This window comes from Cervus canadensis, chromosome 14 (assembly GCF_019320065.1).
Source record: "Cervus canadensis isolate Bull #8, Minnesota chromosome 14, ASM1932006v1, whole genome shotgun sequence".
NCBI classification, from domain to species: domain Eukaryota; kingdom Metazoa; phylum Chordata; class Mammalia; order Artiodactyla; family Cervidae; genus Cervus; species Cervus canadensis.
The window spans coordinates 65,079,898-65,103,464 of NC_057399.1; positions in this window are offsets into that span (position 1 = coordinate 65,079,898).

Genomic DNA, 23,567 nt, shown 5'->3' on the forward strand with positions numbered 1-23,567 from the left:
GAAACGGTCTGAAAAAAATGAGGAGCATGAAAAGTTGTGAAAAATACGAAGAGCATGAGAAGGTGTGAAAAATATGAGGATCATGAAAAGGTGTGAAAAATACAAAGAGCATGAAAAGGTCTGAAAAATACGAGGAGCATGAAAAGGTCTGAAAAATACGAGGAGCATGAAATGGTCTGAAAATTACGAGGAGCATTAAAAGGTCTGAAAAATCGGAGCAGCATGAGAAGGACTTCAGTATATGAAGAGCATGAACAGGTGTCAAAAATATGAGGAGAATGAAAAGGTGGGAAACTATGAAGGGCAAGAAAAGGTGTCCAAAATATGAGGAGCATGTAAAGGTGTGAAAAATATGAGGAGGATGAATCTGTATGAAAAATATGAGGAGCATGAAATGGTGTGAAAAATATGAAGAGCATGAAAAGGTTTGAAAATTATGAGGAGTATGAAAACGCCTTAAAAATACGAGGAGCATGAAAAGGTGTGAAGTATATGAGGAGCATGAAAAGGTGTGTAAAATACGAGGAGCATGAAAATGTGTGAAAAATATGAAGAGCATGAAAGGGTATGAAAAATATGAGGAGCATGAAAAGGTGTGAAAAGTACGAGGAGCATTAAAATGTCTGAAAAACACGAAGAGCATGAAAAAATGTGAAAAATAAGAAGAGCATGAAAAGGTGTGACAAATACGAGGAGCATGAAAAGGTTTGAAAAATACGAGGAGCATGAAAACTTCTTAAAAATACGAGGCACATTAAAAGGTCTGAAAAATATGTAGAGCATGAGCAGGTATTAAAAATATGAGGAGAACGAAAAAGTGTGAAAAATATGAAGAGCATGAAAGGGTATGAAAAATATGAGGAGCATGAAACGGTGTGAAAAATAAGAGGAGCATGAAATGGTGTGAAAAAAAGGGGAGCATGAAAAGATCTGAAAATTAAGAGGAGCATTTAAAGGTCTGAAAAATACGAGGAGCATGAAAAGGTCTGAAAAATATGAAGAGCATGATAAGGTGTCAAAAATATGAGGAGCATTAAAAGGTGTCGAAAATATGAGAAGCATGTAACGGTGTGAAAAATATGAGCAGCATGAAACTGTATGAAAAATTAGAGGAGGATGAATCAGTGTGAAAAATATGAAGATCATGAAAAGGTGTGAAAAATATGAGGAGCATGAAACACTCTAAAAAACACGAGATCATGAGATGGAGTGAACAACACGAAGAACATGGAAAGCTGTGAAAAATATCAAGAGAATGAAAAGGTCTGAAAAATATGAAAAGCATGAAAACGTGTCAAAAATATGAAGAGCATGAAAGGGTGTGAAAAATACGAAGCCTGAAAAAGGTGTGAAAAACACGAAGAGCATGAAACGGTGTGAAAAACACGAAGAGCTTGAAAAGGTGTGACAAATACGAAGAGCATGTAAAGTTGTGAAAAATACGAGGAGCATGAAAAGGTCTGAAAAATACGAGGAGCATGAAGACATCTGAAAAATACGACGAGCATGAAAAGGTCTGAAAAATATGTAGAGCATGAAAAAGTGTCAAAAATATGGGGAGCATGAAAAGGTGTGAAAAAAACGAGGAGCATGAAAAGGTGTGAAAAATACGAAGAACCTGAAAAGGTGTGAAAAATATGAAGAGCATGAAAAAGTGTGAAAATTATGAAGAGCATGAAAAGGTGTGAAAAATACGAAGAGCATGAAAAAGTGTGAAAAATATGAAGAGAATGAAAAGGTCTGAAATATACGAGGAACCTGAAAAGGTCAGAAAAATATTAGGAGCATGAAAAGTTGTCAAAAATATGAGGAGCATGAATAGGTGTGAAAAATACGAACAGCCTGAAAAGGTGTGAAAAACACGAAGAGCATGAAAAGGTGTGAAAAATACGAAGAGCTTGAAAAGGTGTGACAAATACGAAGAGCATGAAAAGATGTGAAAAATACCAGGAGCATGAAAAGGTGTGAAAAGTACGAGGAGCGTTAAAAAACTGAAATATACGAGAGCATGAAAAGTTGTGAAAAACACGAAGAGCATGAAAAGCTGTGAAAAATATAAAAAGCATGAAAAGGTCTGAAACATATGAAGAGCATGAAAAGGTGTCAAAAATATAAGGAGCCTAAAAAGGTGTGAAAAATACGAAGAGCAGGAAAAGGTGTGAAAATTATCAAAAACATGAAAAGGTCTGAAAAATATGAAGAGCATGAAAAGGTCTGAAAAATATGAAGAGCATGAAAAGGTGTGACAAATATCAAGAGCATGAAAGATGTGAAAAACACGAAGGGCATGAAAGGGTGTGAAAAATATCAAGAGCATGAAAAGGTCTGAGGAATATGAATAGCATGAAAAGGTATGAAAATTATGAGGAGCATGAAAACGTCTTAACAATACGAGGAGCATGAAAAGGTCTGAAAAATATGTGGAGGTTGAAAAGGTTTTCAAAAATATGAGGAGAATGAAAAGGTGTGTAAAATATGAAGAGCATGAAAAGGTGTCAAAAATATGAGGAACATGAAAAGGTGTGAAAACTATGAGGAGCATGAATCTGTATGAAAAATATGAGGAGGATGAAACGGTGTGAAAAATATGAATATCATGAAAAGGTGTGAAAACTATGAGGAGTTTGAAAGGGTCTGAAAAATACGAGAGCATGAAAACGTGTGAAAAACACAAAGAGCATGAAAATGTGTGGAAAATAAGAACAGCCTGAAAAGGTGTGAAAAACACGAAGAGCATGAAAAGGTCCGAAAAATACGAAGAGCTTGAAAAGGTGTCAAAAATATGAGGAGCATGAAAAGGTGTGAAAAATAGGAAGAGCATGAGAAGGTGTCAAAAATATGAGGAGCATGAAAAGGTGTGAAAAATATGAAGGGCATGTAAAAGGTGTCAAAAATATGAGGAGCATTTAAAGGTGTGAAAAATAGGAAGAGCATGAATCTGTATGAAAAATATGAGGAGCATGAAACGGTGTGAAAAATATGAAGAGCACGAAAAGGTGTCTAAAATATGAGGAGCATGAAACGGTGTGAAAAATGTGAAGAGAATGAAAAGGTGTCAAAAATATGAGGAACATGAAAAGGTTTGAAAAACATGAAGAACATTAAAAGGTGTCAAAAATATGAGAAGCATGAAAAGGTGTGAAAAATATGAGGAGCATGAAAAGGGGTGAAAAATATGAAGAGCTTCAAAAGGTGTGAAAAATATCAAGAGCATGAAACGGTATGAAAAATATGAGGAGCATGAAACGGTGTGAAAAATATGTAGAGCATGAAAAAGTGTCAAAAATATGGGGAGCATGAAAAGGTGTCAAAAATATGAAGAGCATGAAACGGTGTCAAAAATATGAGTAGCATGTAAAGGTTCAAAAATAAGAGGAGCATGAATTTGTATAAAAAATATGAGGAGCATGAAACGGTGTGAAAAATATGAAGAGCATGAAAAGGTGTGAAAAATATGAGGAGCATGAACAGTGTAAAAAATATGAAGAGCATGAAATGTGTGAAAAACACGAAGGGCATGCAAAGGTGTGAAAAATATCAAGAGCATGAAAAGCTCTGAAAAATATGAAGAGCATGAAAAGGTGTGAAAAATGTCAAGAGCATTAAAAGGTGTGAAAAACACGAAGAGCCTGAAAAGGTGTGAAAAACACGAAGAGCATGAAAAGGTGTAAAAAATATGAAGAGCATGAAATGTGTGAAAAACACGAAGGGCATGCAAAGCTGTGAAAAATATCAAGAGCATGAAAAGGTCTGAAATATATGAAGAGCATGAAAAGGTGTGAAAAATATCAAGAGCATGAAAAGGTCTGAGGAATATGAAGACCATGAAAAGGTATGAAAAATTCAAAGAGGAGGAAAAGATGTGAAAAATACGAAGAGCATGAAAAGTTGTGAAAAATACCAAAAGCATGAAAAGGTGTGAAATATACTAGGAGCATGAAAAGGTGTGAAAAGTACGAGGAACATTAAAATGTCTGAAAAATACGAGAGCATGAAAAGGTGTGAAAAACAGGAAGAGCATGAAAAGCTGTGAAAAATATAAAAAGCATGAAAAGGTCTGAAAAATGTGAAGCACATGAAAAGGTGTGAAAAATATGAAGAGCATGTAAAAGTGTGGAAAATAAGAAGAGCATGAAAAGGGATGAAAAATACGAACAGCATGAAAAGGTCTGAAAAATACGAGGAGCATGAAAACGTCTTAAAATACGAGGCACATGAAAAGGTCTGAAAAATCTGTAGAGCATGAACAGGTGTCAAAAATATGAGGAGAATGAAAAGTTGTGAAAAATATGAAGAGCATGAAAAGGTGTCAAAAATATGAGGAGCATGTAAAGGTGTCAAAAATATGAGGAGCATCAAAATGTGTCAAAAATATTAAGAGCATGAAAAGGTCTCAAAATTATGAGGAGCATGTAAAGGTGTGAAAAATATGAGGAGCATGAAACTGTGTGGAAAATATGAGGAGCATGAAACGGTGTGAAAAATATGAAGAGCATGAATGGTGTGAAAAATATGAGGAGCTTGAAAGGCTGTGAAAAACAAGATGAACATGAAAAGCTGAGAAAAATATCAAGAGCATGAAAGGTCTGAAAAATATGAAGAGCATGAAAAGGTGTGAAAAAGCAGAAGAGCATCAAAAGGTGTGAAAAAAACGGAGAGCTTGAAAAGGTGTGACAAATACGAAGAGCATGAAAAATTGTGAAAAATACGAGTAGCATGAAAACTCTGAAAAATACGAGGAGCATGAAAAGGTCTCAAAAATACGAGGAGCATGAAAAGGTCTGAAAAATACGAGGAGCATGAAAAGGTCTGAAAAATTCGAGGAGCATGAAAATGTCTGAAAAATATGAGGAACATGAAACCGTGTGAAAAATATGAAAAGCATGATATGGTCTGAAAAATATGAGGAGCATGAAAAGGTCTGAAAAATACGAGGAGCTCGAAAAGATATGAAAAATACGAGGAGTATGAAAGGGTCTGAAAAATACGAGGAGCATGAAATGGTCTGAAGTACACGAGGGGCATGAAAAGGTATGAAAAATACAAAGAGCATGAAAAGGTGTCAAAAATATGAGGAGCATGAAACGGTGTGAAAAATGTGAAGAGCATGAAAAGGTGTGAAAAATATGAGGAGCATGAAACACTCTGAAAAACACGAGATCATGAAATGGAGTGAAAAACACGAAGAGCATGGAAAGCTGTGAAAAATATCAAGAGCATGAAAAGGTCTGAAAAATATGAAAAGCATGAAAACGTGTCAAAAATATGAAGAGCATGAAAAGGTGTAAAAAATATGAGAAGCATGAAAGTGTGAAAATATGAAGAGCATGAAAAGTTGTAAAAAATATGAGGAGCATGAAAAGGTGTGAAATACGCGGAGCATGAAAAGGTGTGAAAATTACGAGGAGCATGAAAAGGTCTGTAAAACAGGAGGAGCATGAAAATGTCTGAAAAATAGGAAGAGCATGTAAGGGTCTGAAAAATAGGAGAAGCATGAAAAGGCCTGGAAAATAGGAGCAGCATGAAAAGGTCTGCAAAATACGAGGAGCATGAAAAGATCTGAAAAATAGGAGCAGCATGAAAAGGTCTGAAAAATACGAGGAGCATGGAAAGGTCTGAATAATAGGAGGAGCATGAAAAGGTGTGAAAAATAGGAGGAACACAAAAAGTTGTGAAAAATATGAAGAGCATGAAAAGGTGTGAAAATTACGAGGAGCATGAAAAGGTGTGAAAAATACGAGGAGCATGAAAAGGTCTGAAAAATACAAGGAGCATGAAAACGTCTGAAAAATATGAAGAGTCTGAAAAGGTGTCAAAATTATGAGGAGCATGAAAAGGTGTCAAAAATATGAGTAGCTTGTAAAGGTGTCAAAAATATGTAGAGCATGAAAAGGTGTCAAAAGTATGAGTAGCTTGTAAAGGTGTGAAAAATAAGAGGAGCATGAATCTGTATGAAAAAATATGAGGAGCATGAAAAGGTGTGAAAAATATGAAGAGCATGAAAAGGTGTGAAAAATATGAGGAACATTAAAAGGTGTGAAAAATATGAGGAGCATGAAACGGTCTCAAAATATGAGGAGCATGAAACGGTCTGAAAAACATGAGGAGCATGAAAAGCAGCAAAAAACATGAGGAGTGTGAAACGGTGTGAAAAATACGAAGAGCATGAAAAGCTGCGAAAAATATCAAGAGAATGAAAAGGTCTGAAAAATAAGAAGAGCATGAAAAGGTGTGAAAAATACGAATTCATGAAAAAGTGTGAAAAATACGAAAGGCTGAAAAGGTGTGAAAAACACGAAGAGCATGAAAAGTTTTGAAAAATACGAGGAGCATGAAAAGGTCTGAAAAATATGAAGAGCATGAAAAGCTTTCAAAAGTATGAGGAGCATCTAAAGGAATGAAAAATATGAAGAGCATGAAAAGGTGTCAAATATATGTGGAGCATGTAAAGGTGTGAAAAATATGAGGAGCATGAAACGGTCCGAAAAATATGAGTAGCCTGAAAACTGTGAAAAATACAAAGAGCATGAAAAGGTGTGAAAAATATAAGGAGCATCAAAAGGTTGAAAAATATGAGGAGCATGAATCTGTATGAAAAATATGCGGAGCATGAAATGGTGTGGAAAATATGAAGAGCAAGAAAAGGTGTGATAAATATGAGGAGTATGCAAAGGTCTGAAAAATAGGAGGAGCATGAAAAGGTCTGAAAAATACAAGGAGTATGAAATGGTCTAAAAAACACAAGGAGCATGAAAAGGTCTGAAAAATACGAGAGCATTAAAATGTCTGAAAAATATGAGGAGGATGAGAAGGACTGAAAAATACGAGGACCATGAAAATGTGTCAAAAATATGAAGAGCATAAAAAGGTGTCAAAACATGAGTAGCAGGTAAAGGTGTGAAAAATAAGAGGAGCATGAATCTGTATGAAAAATATGAGGAACCTGAAACGGTGTGAAAAATATGAAAAGAATGAAATGGTCTGAAAAATATGAGGAGCATGAAACGGTCTGAAATATATGAGGAGCATGAAAAGCTGTCAAAAATATGAGGAGAATTAAATGGTGTGAAAAAAATGAAGAGCATGAAAAGGTGTGAAAAACATGAAGAGCATGAAAAGTTCTGAAAAATATGAAGAACATGAAAAGGTGTGAAAAATACGAGGAGCATGAAAAGGTGTGAAAAATACGAGGAGCATGAAAGGCCTGAAAAACATGTGGAGCATGAAAATGTCTGAAAAATAGGAGGAGCATGTAAAGGTCTGAAAAATAGGAGGAGGATGAAAAGGCCTGCAAAATAGGAGGACCATGAAAAGCTCTGAAAAATACGAGGAGCATGAAAAGGTCTGAAAAATAGGAGGAGCATGAAAAGGTCTGAAAAATACGAGGAGCATGGAAAGGTATGAAAAAAACGAGGGTCAGGAAAAGGTCTCAAAAATAAAGGGAGCATGAAAAGGTCTGAAAAATACGAGGAGCATGAAAAGGTCTGAAAAATACGAATAGCATGAAAAGGTATGAAAAATAAAAGGAGCATGAAAAGGTGTCAAAAATATTAGTAGCATGTAAATTGGTCAAAAATATGAAGAGCATGAAAAGGGGTCAAAAATATGAATAGAATGTAAAGGTGTGAAAAATAAGAGGAGCATGAATCAGTATGAAAAATATGAGGAGCATGAAATGGTGTGAAAAATATGAACAGCATGAATAGGTGTGAAAAATATGAGGATCATGTAAAGGTGTGAAAAATATGAGGAGCAAGAAACGGTCTGAAAAATATGAGGAGCATGAAACTGTCTGAAAAATATGAGGAGCATGAAAAACTGTCAACAATGTGAGGAGCATTAAACAGTGAGAAAAATATGAAGAGCATGAAAAGGTGTGAAAAATACGAAGACCATGAAAAGGTCTGAAATACACGAGGATCATGAAAAGGTCTGAAAAATACCAGGAGCATGAAAAGGTCTGAAAAATATGAAGATCATGAAAAGGTGTCAAAAATATGAGGAGCAGAAAAGGTGAGAAAAAAATGAAGAGCATGAAAAGGAGTCAAAAATATGAGGAGCATGTAAAGGTGTGAAAAATATGAGGATAATGAAACTGAATCAAACCAAGTGTTTGTTCAGCGAGGTCAGGACTCCTGCCTAGTTGCGAGGGACAACTCGGGATTCTCCTCGAGGCTTGGCAGGGCAATTGGGACGCCTCTCCAGCTGAGGCGGGAGACCAAGGGTCCCTTTCCACGTGCCACAGGAATCCTGGGACTCCTATCAAGTTTCACGAGGAGTCAGGCATCGTCTCCTTTGGAGGCACTGATCTCCGCGTACCTCTGGAGTTTTCAAAGGATGTGAGGCCTCCGGTCGCGATGAAGTGGGGAACTAGTTCTTTTTCTGTGGTCTCCACAGGGGATTCAGACATCCTTTCGTCTTGGGAGATGCAAGACGAGCCTGCATTCAAGTCACTGCAGGGATATCCGGCCTTATTTCGAGTCAGGGCATCGCGGTGTCCATTCCACTTGCAGGCCGCAAACTCAGGGTCCCTCTCACATACCTAGAGCTGAGAGAAGCCTCCTCTTGAGGTGCTTGTGGTAAGGTGGTATTCCTCTGGAGTCGAAGCCAGGGACTAACCTCTCATCTCGAGTTGATTTTTGGTCCACGGAGCTCTTTCGTGTTGCTACAGTGACCTCAGGATCCCTCTAGCCTTGAAACAGTGTTCTTGGGGTTTCTCTGGAGTGCCATCAAGGAATCAAGGCTCCTTTCATGTGTGATGTGCAAGACGGAATTGCTCTGCACGCAGTACAGGGGAATCGGGCCTCATCTCGCATCGAGGGGGAAGTCTCATGGTTTTTCTCGAGTTGCGGCGGGAACTGGGGTATATTCTCGAGTTACGACGGGGATGGCCCTTCCACCCACGTGTTTGTTCAGCCACGTCAGGACTCCTGCCTAGTTGCGAGGGAGAACTCTGGATTCTCCTCGAGGCTTGGCAGGGCAATTGGGACGCCTCTCCAGCTGAGGCGGGAGACAAGGGTCCCTTTCCACGTGCCACAGGAATCCTGGGACTCCTATCAAGTTTCACGAGGAGTCAGGCATCGTCTCCTTTGGAGGCACTGATCTCCGCGTACCTCTGGAGTTTTCAAAGGGTGTGAGGCCTCCGGTCGCGATGAGGTGGGGAACTAGGTCTTTCTCTGTGGTCTCCACAGGGATTAAGACATCCTTTCGTCTTGGGAGATGCAAGACGAGCCTGCATTCAAGTCACTGCAGGGAATTCCGGGCTTATTTCGCGTCAGGGCATCGCAGTGTCCATTCCACTTGAGGCCGCAAACTCAGGGTCCCCCTCACATACCTAGAGCTGAGAGAAGCCTCCTCTTGAGGTGCTTGTGGTAAGGTGGTATTCCTCTGGAGTCGAAGCCAGGGACTAACCTCTCATCTCGAGTTGATTTTTGTTCCACAGAGCTCTTTCATGTTGCTACAGTGACCTCAGGATCCCTCTAGCCTTGAAAGTGTGTTCTTTTGGATTCTCTGGAGTGCCATCAAGGAAATCATGGCTCCTTTCCTGTGTGATGTGCAACACGGAATTGCTCTGCACGCAGTGCAGGGGAATCGGGCCTCATCTCGCGGCGAGGGTGAAGTCTCATGGTTTTTCTCGAATTGCGGCGCGAACCTGGTGTATATTCTCGAGTTACGACGGGGATGGCCCTTCCACAGACTTGTTTGTTCAGCGAGGTCAGCACTCATGCCTAGTTGCGAGGGACAACTCGGGATTCTCCTCGAGGCTTGGCAGGGCAATTGGGACGCCTCTTCAGATGAGGCGGGAGACCAAGGGTCCCTTTCCACGTGCCACAGGAATCCTGGGACTCCTATCAAGTTTCACGAGGAGTCAGGCATCGTCTCCTTTAGAGGCACTGATCTCCGCGTCCCTCTGAGTTTTCAAAGGATGTGAGGCCTCCGGTCGCGATGAGGTGGGGAACTAGGTCTTTCTCTGTGGTCTCCACAGGGGATTCAGACATCCTTTCGTCTTGGAGATGCAAGACGAGCCTGCATTCAAGTCACTGCAGGGATATCCGGCCTTATTTCGAGTCAGGGCATCCCCGTGTCCATTCCACTTGAGGCCGCAAACTCAGGGTCCCTCTCACATACCTAGAGCTGAGAGAAGCCTCCTCTTGAGGTGCTTGTGGTAAGGTGGTATTCCTGTGGTGTCGAAGCCAGGGACTAACCTCTCATCTCGAGTTGATTTTTGGTCCACGGAGCACTTTTGTGTTGCTACAGTGACCTCAGGATCCCTCTAGCCTTCAATCAGTGTTCTTGGGGTTTCTCTGGAGTGCCATCAAGGAAATCAAGGCTCCTTTCAGGTGTGATGTTCAACACGGAATTGCTCTGCATGCAGTGCAGGTGAATCGGGCCTCATCTCGCAGCGAGATGGAAGTCTCATGATTTTTCTCGAGTTGCGGTGGAAACCTGGGGTATATTCTCGAATTATGACGAGGATGGCCCATCCACACACGTGTTTGTTCAGCGACCTGAGGACTCCTGCCTAGTTGCGAGGGACGACTGGGATTCTCCTCGAGGCTTGGCAGGGCAATCGGGACGCCTCTCCAGCTGAGGCGGGAGACCAAGAGTCCTTTTCCACGTGCCACAGGAATCCTGGGACTCCTATCAAGTTTCACGAGGAGTCAGGCATCGTCTCCTTTGGAGGCACTGATCTCCGCGTCCCTCTGAAGTTTTCCAAGGATGTGAGGCCTCCGGTCGCGATGAGGTGGGGAACTAGGTCTTTCTCTGTGGTCTCCACAGGGGATTCAGACATCCTTTCGTCTTCGGAGATGCAGGACGAGCCTGCATTCAAGTCACTTCAGGGATATCCGACATTATTTCGAGTCAGGGCATCGCGGTGTCCATTCCCCTTGTGGCCGCAAATTCAGGGTGCCTCTCACATACCTAGAGCTGAGAGAAGCCACCTCTTGAGGTGCTTGTGGTAAGGTGGTATTCCTCTGGAGTCGAAGCCAGGGACTAACCTCTCATCTCGAGTTGATTTTTGGTCCACGGAGCTCTTTCGTGTTGCTACAGTGACCTCAGGATCCCTCTAGCCTTGAAACAGTGTTCTTGGGGTTTCTCTGGAGTGCCATCAAGGAAATCAAGGCTCCTTTCATGTGTGATGTGCAACACGGAATTGCTCTGCACGCAGTGCAGGGGAATCAGGCCTCATCTCGCGGCGAGGGGAAGTCTCATGGTTTTTCTCGAGTTGCGGCGGGAACCTGGGGTATATTCTCGAGTTACGACGGGGATGGCCCTTCCACCCACGTGTTTGTTCAGCGACGTCAGGACTCCTGCCTAGTTGCGAGGGACAACTCGGGATTCTCCTCGAGGCTTGGCAGGGCAATTGGGACGCCTCTCCAGCTGAGGCGGGAGACCAAGGGTCCCTTTCCACGTGCCACAGGAATCCTGGGACTCCTATCAAGTTTCAGAGGAGTCAGGCATCGTCTCCTTTGGAGGCACTGATCTCCGCGTACCTCTGGAGTTTTCAAAGGATGTGAGGCTATCGGTCGCGATGAGGTGGGGAACTAAGTCTTTCTCTGTGCTTTCCACAGGGGATTTCAGACATCCTTTCGTCCTGGGAGATGCAAGACGAGCCTGCATTCAAGTCACTGCAGGGATATCCGGCCTTATTTCGAGTCAGGGCATCGCGGTGTCCATTCCACTTGAGGCCGCAAACTCCAGGTCCCTCTCACATACCTAGAGCTGAGAGAAGCCTCCTCTTGAGGTGCTTGTGGTAAGGTGGTATTCCTCTGGAGTCGAAGCCCAGGACTAACCTCTCATCTCGAGTTGATTTTGGCCCACGGAGCTCTTTCGTGTTGCTACAGTGACCTCAGGATCCCTCTAAGCCTTGAAACAGTGTTCTTGGGTTTTCCTCTGGAGTGCCATCAGGAAATCAAAGCTCCCTTTCCTGTGTGATGTGCAACACGGAATTGCTCTGCACGCAGTGCAGGGGAATCGGGCCTCATCTCGCGGCGAGGGGGAAGTCTCATGGTTTTTCTCGAGTTGCGGCGGGAACCTGGGGTATATTCTCGAGTTAGGACGGGAATGGCCCTTCCACACACGTGTTTTTTCAGCGACGTCAGGCCTCCTGCCTAGTTGCGAGGGACAACTCGGGATTCTCCTCGAGGCTTAGGAAGGCAATTGGGAAGCCTCTCCAGGTGAGCCGGGAGACCAAGAATCCCTTTCCACGTGCCACAGGAATCCTGGGACTCTTATCAGGTTTCACGAGGAGTCAGGCATCGTCTCCTTTGGAGGCACTGATCTCCGCGTCCTGTGGAGTTTTCAAAGGATGTGAGCCCTCCGGTCGCGAAGAGGTGGGGAACTAGGTCTTTCTCTGTGGTCTCCACAGGGGATTCAGACATCCTTTCGTCTTGGGAGATGCAAGACGAGCCTGCATTCAAGTCACTGCAGGGATATCCGGCTTAATTTCGAGTCAGGGTATCGCGGTGTCCATTCCACTTGAGGCCGCAAACTCAGGGTCCCTCTCACATACCTAGAGCTGAGAGAAGCCTCCTCTTGAGGTGCTTGTGGTAAGGTGGTATTCCTCTGGAGTCGAAGCCAGGGACTAGCCTCTAATCTCGAGTTGATTTTTGGTCCACGGAGCTCTTTTGTGTTGCTACAGTGACCTCAGGATCCCTCTAGCCTTGAAACAGTGTTCTTGGGGTTTCTCTGGAGTGCCATCAAGGAAATCAAGGCTCCTTTCATGTGTGATATGCAACACGGAATTGCTCTGCACGCAGGGCAGGGGAATCGGGCCTCATCTCGAGCGAGGGGGAAGTCTCATGGTTTTTCTCGAGTTGCGGCAGGAACCTGGGGTATATTCTCGAGTTACGAAGAGGATGGCCCTTCCACACACGTGTTTGTTCAGCGACGTCAGGACTCCTGCCTAGTTGCGAGGGACAACTCGGGATTCTCCTCGAGGCTTGGCAGGGCAATTGGGACGCCTCTCCAGCTGAGGGGGAGACCAAGGGTCCCTTTCCACGTGCCACAGGAATCCTGGGACTCCTATCAAGTTTCACGAGGAGTCAGGCATCGTCTCCTTTGGAGGCACTGATCTCCGCGTACCTCTGGAGTTTTCAAAGGATGTGAGGCCTCCGGTCGCGATGAGGTGGGGAACAAGGTCTTTCTCTGTGGTCTCCACAGGGGATTCAGACATCCTTTCATCTTGGGAGATGCAAGACGAGCCTGCATTCAAGTCACTGCGGGATATCCGGCCTTATTTTGAGTCAGGGCCTCGCGGTGTCCATTCCACTTGAGGCCGCAAACTCAGGGTCCCTCTCACATACCTAGAGCTGAGAGAAGCCTCCTCTTGAGGTGCTTGTGGTAAGGTGGTATTCCTCTGGAGTCGAAGCCAGGGACTAAGCTCTCATCTCGAGTTGATTTTTGGTCCACGGAGCTCTTTCGTGTTGCTACACTGACCTCAGGATCCCTCTAGCATTGAAACAGTGTTCTTGGCTTTCTCTGGAGTGCCATCAAGGAAATCAAGGCTCCTTTCCTGTGTGATGTGCAACACGGCATTGCTCTGCACGCAGTGCAGGGGAATCGGGCCTCATCTCTCGGTGAGGGGGAAGTCTCATGGTTTTTCTCGAGTTGCGGCGGGAACCTGGGGTATATTCTCGAGTTACGACGGGGATCTCCATTCCACACACGTGTTTGTTCACCGACGTCATGACTCCTGCCTAGTTGCGAGGGACAACTCGGGATTCTCCTCGAGGCTTGGCAGGGCAATTGGGACGCCTCTCCAGCTGGAGCGGGAGACCAAGGGTCCCTTTCCACGTGCCACAGGAATCCTGGGACTCCTATCAAGTTTCACGAGGAGTCAGGCATCGTCTCCTTTGGAGGCACTGATCTCCGCGTACCTCTGGAGTTTTCAAAGATGTGACGCCTCCGGTCGCGATGAGGTGGGGAACTAGATCTTTCTCTGAGGTCTCCACAGGGGATTCAGACATCCTTTCGTCTTGGGAGATGCAAGACACGCATGCATTCAAGTCACTGCAGGGATATCCGTTCTTACTTCGAGTCAGGGCATCGCGGTGTCTATTCCACTTGAGGCCCGCAAAACTCAGGGTCCCTCTCAACATACCTAAGAGCTGACAGAAAGCCTCCTCTTTGAGGTGCTTATGGTAAGGTGGTATCCTCTGGAGTCGAAGCCAGGGACTAACCTCTCATCTCCGGAGTTGATTTTTGGTCCCGGGCTCTTTCGTGTTGCTTACAGTGACCTCGAGGATCCCTCTAGCCGTGAAAAAGTGTTCTTGGGGTTTCTCTGGAGTGCCATCAAGGAAATCAAGGCTCCTTTCATGTGTGATGTGCAACACGGAATTGCTCTGCACGCAGTGCAGGGGAATCGGGCCTCATCTCTCGGCGAGGGGGAAGTTCATGGTTTTTCTCGAGTTGCGGCGGGAACCTGGGGTATATTCTCGAGTTACGACGGGGATGGCCCTTCCACACACGTGTTTGTTCAGCGACGTCAGGACTCCTGACTAGTTGCAAGCGACAACTCGGAATTCTCCTCGAGGCTTGGCACGGCAATTGGGACGCCTCTCCAGCGGAGGCAGGAGACCAAGTCTCCCTTTCCACGTGCCACAGGAATCCTGGGACTCCTATCAAGTTTCACGAGGAGTCAGGCATCGTCTCCTTTGGAGGCACTGATTTCCGTGTCCCTCTGGAGTTTTCAAAGGATGTGAGGCCTCCGGACAGGATGAGGTGGGGAACTAGGGCTTTCTCTGTGGTCTCCACAGGGGATTCAGACATCCTTTCGTCTTGGGAGATGCAAGACGAACCTGCATTCAAGTTACTGCAGGGATATCCGGCCTTATTTCGAGTCAGGGCATCGCGGTGTCCATTCCACTTGAGGCCGCAAACTCAGGGTCCTCTCACATACCTAGAGCTGAGAGAAGCCTCCTCTTGAGGTGCTTGTGGTAAGGTGGTATTCCTCTGGAGTCGAAGCCAGGGACTAACCTCTCATCTGAGTTGATTTTTGGTCCACGGAGCTCTTTCGTGTTGCTACAGTGACCTCAGGATCCCTCTAGCCTTGAAACAGTGTTCTTGGGGTTTCTCTGCAGTGCCATCAAGGAAATCAAGGCTCCTTTCCTGTATGATGTGCAACACGGCTTTGCTCTAAATTCAGTGCAGGGGAATCGGGCCTCATCTCGCGGCGAGGGGGAAGTCTCATGGTTTTTCTCGAGTTGCGGCGAGAACCTGGGGTATATTCTCGAGTTACGTCGGGGATGGCCCTACCACACACGTGTTTGTTCAGCGACGTCAGGACTCCTGCCTAGTTGTGTGGGAAAACTCGGGATTCTCCTAGAGGCTTGGCAGGGCAATTGGGACGCCTCTCCAGCTGAGGCGGGAGACCAAGTGTCCCTTTTCACGGTCTACAGGAATCCTGGGACTCCTATCAAGTTTCACGAGAAGTCAGGAATCGTCTCCTTTGGAGGCACTGATCTCCGCGTCCCTCTGAAGTTTTCAAAGGATGTGAGGCCTCCGGTCGCAATGAGGTGGGGAACCAGGTCTTTCTCTGTGGTCTCCACAGGGGATTCAGACATCCTTTCGTCTTGGGAGATGCAAGACGAGCCTGCATTCAAGTCACTGCAGGGATATCCCGTCTTATTTCGAGTCAGGGCATCGCGGTGTCCATTCCACTTGAGGCCGCAAACTCAGGGTCCCTCTCACATACTTAGAGCTGAGAGAAGCCTCCTCTTGAGGTGCTTGTGGTAAGGTGGTATTCCTCTGGAGTCGAAGCCAGGGACTAACCTCTCATCTCGAGTTGATTTTTGGTCCACGGAGCTCTTTCGTGTTGCTACAGTGACCTCAGGATCCCTCTAGCCTTGAAACAGTGTTCTTGGGGTTTCTCTGGAGTGCCACAAGGAAATCAAGGCTCCTTTCATGTGTGATGTGCAACACGGAATTGCTCTGCACGCAGTGCAGGGGAATCGGGCCTCAACTCGCGGCGAGGGGGAAGTCTCATGGTTTTTCTCGAGTTGCGGCGGGAACCTGGGGTATATTCTCGAGTTACGACGGGGATGGCCCTTCCACACACGTGTTTGTTCAGCGACGTCAGGACTCCTGCCTAGTTGAGAGGGACAACTCGGGATTCTCCTCGAGGCTTGGCAGGGCAATTGGGACGCCTCTCCAGCGGAGGCAGGAGACCAAGTCTCCCTTTCCACGTGCCACAGGAATCCTGGGACTCCTATCAAGTTTCACGAGGAGTCAGGCATCGTCTCCTTTGGAGGCACTGATCTCCGCGTCCCGCTGGAGTTTTCAAAGGATGTGAGGCCTCCGGTCGCGATGAGGTGGGGAACTAGGTCTTTCTCTGTGGTTCCACAGGGGATTCAGACATGCTTTCGTCTTGGGAGATGCAAGACGAGCCTGCATTCAAGTCACTGCAGGGATATCCGGCCTATTTCGAGTCAGGGCATCGCGGTCTCCATTCCACTTGAGGCCGCAAACTCAGGGTCCCTCTCACATACCTAGAGCTGAGAGAAGCCTCCTCTTGAGGTGCTTGTGGTAAGGTGGTATTCCTCTGGAGTCGAAGCCAGGAACTAACCTCTCATCTCGAGTTGATTTGTGTCCACGGAGCTTTTTCATGTTGCTACAGTGACCTTAGGATCCCTCCAGCCTTGAAACAGTGTTCTTGGGCTTTCTCTGGAGTGCCATCAAGGAAATCAAGGCTTCTTTCCTGTGTGATGTGCAACACGGCATTGCTCTGCACGCAGTGCAGGGGAATCGGACCTCATCTCGCGGCGAGGGGGAAGTCTCATGGTTTTCTTCGAGTTGCGCCGGAAATCTGGGGTATATTCTCGAGTTAAGACGGGGATGGCCCTTCCGCACATGTGTTTGTTCAGCGACGTCAGGACTCCTGCCTAGTTGCGAGGGACAAATCGGGTTTCTCTTCGAGGCGTGGCAGGGCAATTGGGACGCCTCTTCAGCTGAGGCGGGAGACCAAGGCTCCCTTTCCACGTGCCACAGGAATCCTGGGACTCCTATCAAGTTTCACGAGGAGTCAGGCATCGTCTCCTTTGGAGGCATTGATCTCCGCGTACCTCTGGAGTTTTCCAAGGATGTGAGGCCTCCGGTCGCGATGAGGTGGGGAACTAGGTCTTTCTCTGTGGTCTCCACAGGGGATTCAGACATCCTTTCGTCTTGGAGATGCAAGACGAGCCTGCATTCAAGTCACTGCAGGGATATCCGGCCTTATTTCGAGTCAGGGCATCGCGGTGTCCATTCCACTTGAGGCCGCAAACTCAGGGTCCCTCTCACATACCTAGAGCTGAGAGAAGCCTCCTCTTGAGGTGCTTGTGGTAAGGTGGTATTCCTCTGGATTCGAAGCCAGGGCCTAACCTCTCATCTCGAGTAGATTTGTGGTCCACGAGCTCTTTCGTGCTGGTACAGTGACCTCAGGATCCCTCTAGCCTTAAAACAGTGTTCTTGGGTTTTCTCTGGAGTGCCATCAAGGAAATCAAAGCTCCTTTCCTGTGTGACGTGCCACACGGCATTGCTCTGTACACAGTGCAGGGGAATCGGGCCTCATCTGGCGGCGAGGGGGAAGTCTCATGGTTTTTCTCGAGTTGCGGCGGGAACGTGAGGTATATTCTCGAGTTACGATGGGGATAGCCCTTCCACACACGTGTTTGTTCAGCGACATCAGGACTCCTGCCTAGTTGCGAGGGACAACTCGGGATTCTCCTCGAGGCTTGGCAGGGCAATTGGGACGCCTCTCCAGCTGAGGCGGGAGACCAAGGGTCCCTTTCCACGTGCCACAGGAATCCTGGGACTCCTATCAAGTTTCACGAGGAGTCAGGCATCGTCTCCTTTGGAGGCACTGATCTCCGCGTCCCTCTGGAGTTTTCAAAGGATGTGAGGCCTCCGGTCGCGATGAGGTGGGGAACTAGGTCTTTCTCTGTGGTCTCCACAGGGGATTCAGACATCCTTTCGTCTTGGGAGATGCAAGACGAGCCTGCATTCAAGTCACTGCAGGGATATCCGGCCTTATTTCGAGTCAGGGCATCGCGGTGTCCATTCCACTTGAGGCCGCAAACTCCAGGTCCCTCTCACATACCTAGAGCTGAGAGAAGCCTCCTCTTGAGGTGCTTGTGGTAAGGTGGTATTCCTCTGGAGACGAAGCCAGGAACTAACCTCTCATCTCGAGTTGATTTTTGGTCCACGGAGCTCTTTTATGTTGCTACAGTGACCTCAGGATCCCTCTAGCCTTGAAACATTTTCTAGGGCTTTCTCTGGTGTGCCATCAAGGAAATCAAGGCTCCTTTCCTGTGTGATGTGCAATACGGCATTGCTCTGCACGCAGTGCAGGGGAATCGGGCCTCATCTCGCAGCGAGGGGGAAGTCTCATGGTTTTTCTCGAATTCCGGCGGGAACCTGCGGTATATTCTCGAGTTTCAACAGCGATGGCCCTTCCACAGACGTGTTTGTTCAGCGACGTCAGGACTCCTGCCTAGTTGCGAGGGACAACTTGGGATTCTCCTCGAGGCGTGGCAGGGCAATTGGGACGCCCCTCCAGCTGAGGCAGGAGACCAAGGGTCCCTTTCCACGTGCCACAGGAAGCCTGGGACTCCTATCAAGTTTCACGAGGAGTCAGGCGTCGACTCCTTTGGAGGCACTCATCTCCGCGTCCCTCTGGAATTTTCCAAGGATTGAGGCCTCCAGTCGCGATGAGGAGGGGAACTAGGTCTTTCTCTGTGGTCTCCACAGGGGATTCATACATCCTTTCGTCTTGGAAGATGCAAGACGAGCCTGCATTCAAGTCACTGCAGGGATATCCGGGCTTATTTCGAGTCAGGGTTTCGCGGTGTCCATTCCACTTGAGGCCACAAACTCAGGGTCCCTCTCACATACCTAGAGCTCAAAGAAGTGTCCTCTTGAGGTGGTTGTGGTAAGGTGGTATTCCTCGGGAGTCGAAGCCAGGGAGTAACCTCTCATCTCGAGTTGATTTTTGGTCCACGGAGCTCTTTCGTGTTGCTACAGTGACCTCAGGATCCCTCTAACCTTGAAAGAGTGTTCTTGGGGTTTCTCTGGAGTGCCATCAAGGAAATCAAGGCTCCTTTCATGTGTGATGTGCAACACGGAATTGCTCTGCACGCAGTGCAGGGGAATCGGGCCTCATCTCGCGGCGAGGGGGAAGTCTCATGGTTTTTCCCGAGTGCGGCGGGATTTGAAAACTCCGGAGGTCCGCGGAGATCAGTGCCTCCAAAGGATACGATGCCTGACTCCTCGTGAAACTTGGTAGGAGTCCCAGGATTCCTGTGGCACGTGGAAGGGGACACTTGGTCTCCCGCCTCAGCTGGAGAGGTGTCCCAATTGCCCTGCCAAGCCTCGAGGAGAATCCCGAGTTGTCCCTCGCAACTAGGCAGGAGTCCTGACGTCGCTGAACAAACACGTGGGTGGAAGGGCCATCCCCGTCGTAACCTCGAGAATATAACCCAGGGTCCCGCCGCAACTCGAGAAAAACCATGACACTTCCCCCTCGCAGCGAGATGAGGCCCGATTCCCCTGCACTGCGTGCAGAGCAATGCCGTGTTGCACATCACACAGGAAAGGAGCCTTGATTTCCTTGATGGCACTCCAGAGAAACCCCAAGAACACTGTTTCAAGGCTAGAGGGATCCTGAGGTCACTGTAGCAAGACCAAAAAGCTCCATGGACCAAATATCAACTCGAGATGAGAGGTTCGTCCCTGGCTTCGACTCCAGAGGAATACCACCTTACCACAAGCACCTGAAGAGGAGGCTTCTCTCAGCTCTAGGTATGTGTTAGGGACATTGAGATTGCGGCCTCAAGTGGAATGGAAACCGGGATGCCCTGACTCGAAATAATGCCGGATATGCCTGCAGTGTCTTGAATGCAGGCTCGTCTTGCATCTCCCAAGACGAAAGGATGTCTGAATTCCCTGTGGAGACCACAGAGAAAGACCTAGTTCCCCACCTCATCGCGACCGGAGGCCTCACATCCTTTTAAAATTTCAGAGGGACGCGGAGATCAGTGCCTCCAAAGGAGACGATGCCTGACTTCTCGTGAAACTTGATAGGAGTCCCAGGCTTCCTGCGGTACGTGAAAAGGGACGCTTGGTCTCCCGCCTCAGCTGGAGAGGCGTCCCAATTGCCCTGCCAAGCCTCGAGGAGAATCCCGAGTTGTCCCTCGCAACTAGGCAGGAGTCCTGACGTCGCTGAACAAACACGTGGGTGGAAGGGCCATCCCCGTCGTAACTCGAGAATATACCCCAGGTTCCCGCCGCAACTCGAGAAAAACCATGAGACTTCCCCCTCGCCGCGAGATGAGGCCCGATTCCCCTGCACTGCGTGCAGAGCAATGCCGTGTTGCACATCACACAGGAAAGGAGCCTTGATTTCCTTGATGGCACTCCAGAGAAACCCCAAGAACACTGTTTCAAGGCTAGAGGGATCCTGAGGTCACTGTAGCAACACGAAAGAGCTCCGTGGACCAAAATCAACACGAGATGAGAGGTTAGTCCCTGGCTTCGACTCCAGAGGAATACCACCTTACCACAAGCACCTCAAGAGGAGGCTTCTCTCAGCTCTAGGTATGTGAGTGGGACCCTGAGATTGCGGCCTCAAATGGAATGGACACCGCGATGCCCTGACTCGAAATAAGGCCGGATATGCCTGCAGTGACTTGAATGCAGGCTCATCTTCCATCTCCGAAGACGAAAGGATGTCTGAATCCCCTGTAGAGAACACAGAGAAAGACCTTGTTCCCCACCTCATCGCGACCGGAGGCCTCACATTCTTTGAAAACTCCAGAGGGAAGCGGAGATCAGTGCCTATAAAGGAGACGATGCCTGACTCCTCGTGAAACTTGATAGGATTCCCAGAATTCCTGTGGCACGTGGAAAGGGACACTTGGTCTCCCGCCTCAGCTGGAGAGGCGTCCCAATTGCCCTGCCAAGCGTAGAGGAGAATCCCGAGTTGTCCCTCGCAACTAGGCAGGAGTCCTGACGTCGCTGAACAAACACGGGTGTTGAAGGGCCGATCCCCGTCGTAACTCGAGAATATACCCAGGTTCCCGCCGCAACTCGAGAAAACCATGAGACTTCCCCCTCGCCGCGAATGAGGGCCCGATTCCCCTGCACTGCGTGCAGAGCAATGCCGTGTTGCACATCACACAGGAAAGGAGCCTTGATTTCCTTGATGGCACTCCAGAAAAACCCAAAGAACACTGTTTCAAGGCTAGAGGGATCCTGAGGTCACTGTAGCAAGACCAAAAAGCTCCGTGGACCAAATATCAACTCGAGATGAGAGGTTAGTCCCTGGATTCGACTCCAGAGGAATACCACCTTACCACAAGCACCTCAGGAGGAGGCTTCTCTCAGCTCTAGGTATGTGTTAGGGACCCTGAGATTGCGGAAACAAGTGGAATGGAAACCACGATGCCCTGACTCGAAATAATGCCGGATATGCCTGCAGTGTCTTGAATGCAGGCTCGTCTTGCATCTCCCAAGATGAAAGTATGTCTGAATCCCCTGTGGAGACCACAGAGAAAGACCTAGTTCCCCACCTCATCGCGACCGGAGGCCTCACATCCTTGGAAAACTGCAGAGGGACGCGGAGATCAGTGCCTATAAAGGAGACGATGCCTGACTCCTCGTGAAACTTGATAGGAGTCCAGAATTCCTGTGGCACGTGGAAAGGGACCCTTGGTCTCCAACCTCAGATGGAGAGGCGTCCCAAATGCCCTGCCAAGCCTCGAGGAGAATCCTGAGTTGTCCCTCGCAACTAGGCAGGAGTCCTGACGTCGCTGAACAAACACGTGTGTGGAAGGGCCATCCCCGTCGTAACTCGAGAATATACCCCAGGTTCCCACCGCAACACGAGAAAAAACATGAGACTTCCCCCTCGCCGCGAGATGAGGCTCAATTCCCCTGCACTGCATGCAGAGTAATGCCGTGTTGCACATCACACAGGAAAGGAGCCTTGATTTCCTTGATGGCACTCCAGAGAAAGCCCAAAGAACACTGTTTCAAGGCTAGAGGGATCCTGAGGTCACTGTTAGCAACACGAAAGAGCCTCCGTGGAACCCCAAAATCAACTCGAGATGTGAGGTTAGTCCCTGGCTTCGACTCCAGAGGAATACCACCTTACCACAAGCACCTCAAGAGGAGGCTTCTCTCAGCTCTAGGTATGTGAGAGGGACCCTGAGTTTGCGCCTCAAGTGGAATGGACACCGCGATGCCCTGACTCGAAATAAGGCCGGATATCCCTGCAGTGACTTGAATGCAGGCTCGTCTTGCATCTCCCAAGACGAAAGGATGTCTGAATCCCCTGTGGAGACCACAGAGAAAGACCTAGTTCCCCACCTCATCGCGACCGGAGGCCTCACATCCTTTGAAAACTCCACAGGTACGTGGAGATCAGTGCCTCCAAAGGAGACCATGCCTGACTCCTCGTGAAACTTCACAGGAGTCCCAGGATTCCTGTGGTACGTGGAAGGGACCCTTGGTCTCCCGCCTCAGCTGGAGAGGCGTCCCAATTGCCCTGCCAAGCCTCGAGGAGAATCCCGAGTTGTCCCTCGCAACTAGGCAGGAGTCCTTTCGTCGCTGAACAAACACGTGGGTGGAAGGGCCATCCCCGTCTTAACTCGAGAATATACCCCAGGTTCCCGCCGCAACTCGAGAAAAACCATGAGACTTCCCCCTCGCCGCGAGATGAGGCTCGATTACCCTGCACTGCGTGCAGAGCAAGGCCGTGTTGCCTATCACACAGGAAAGGAGCCTTGATTTCCTTGATGGCACTCCAGAGAAACACCAAGAATACTGTTTCAAGGCTAGAGGGATCCTGAGGTCACTGTAGCAAGACGAGAAAGCTCCGTGGACCAAAAATCAACTCGAGAGGAGAGGTTAGTCCCTGGCTTCAACTCCATAGGAATACCACCTTACCACAAGCACCTCAAGAGGAGGCTTCTCTCAGCTCTAGGTATGTGAGAGGGACCCTGAGTTTGCGGCCTCAAGTGGAATGGACACCGCGATGCCCTGACGCGAAATAAGGCTGGATATCCCTGCAGTGACTTGATGCAGGCTCGTCTTGCATCTCCCAAGATGAAAGGATGTCTGAATCCCTGTTTTTTATGGAGAACCACAGAGAAAGACCTTAGGTTTTCCCCCACCTCACGCGACGGAGGCTCACATCCTTTGATAACTCCAAGAGGACGCGGAGCACAGTGCCTCCAAAGGAGACGATTGCCTGACTCCTCGTGAAATTGATAGGAGTCCAGGATTCCTGTGGCACGTGGAAAGGACCCTTGTTCTCCCGCCTCAGTTGGAGAGGCGTCCCAATTGCCCTGCCAAGCCTCGTAGCGAGAATCCCAGTTTCGTCCCTCGCAACTAGGCATGAGTCCTGCCGTCGCTGAACAAACACGTGTGTGGAAGGGCCATCCCCGTCGTAACTCGAGAATATACCCCAGGTTTCCACCGCAACTCGAGAAAAACCATGAGACTTCCCCCTCGCCGCGAGATGAGGCCCGATTCCCCTGCACTGCGTGCAGAGCAATTCCGTGTTGCACATCACACTGAAAGGAGCC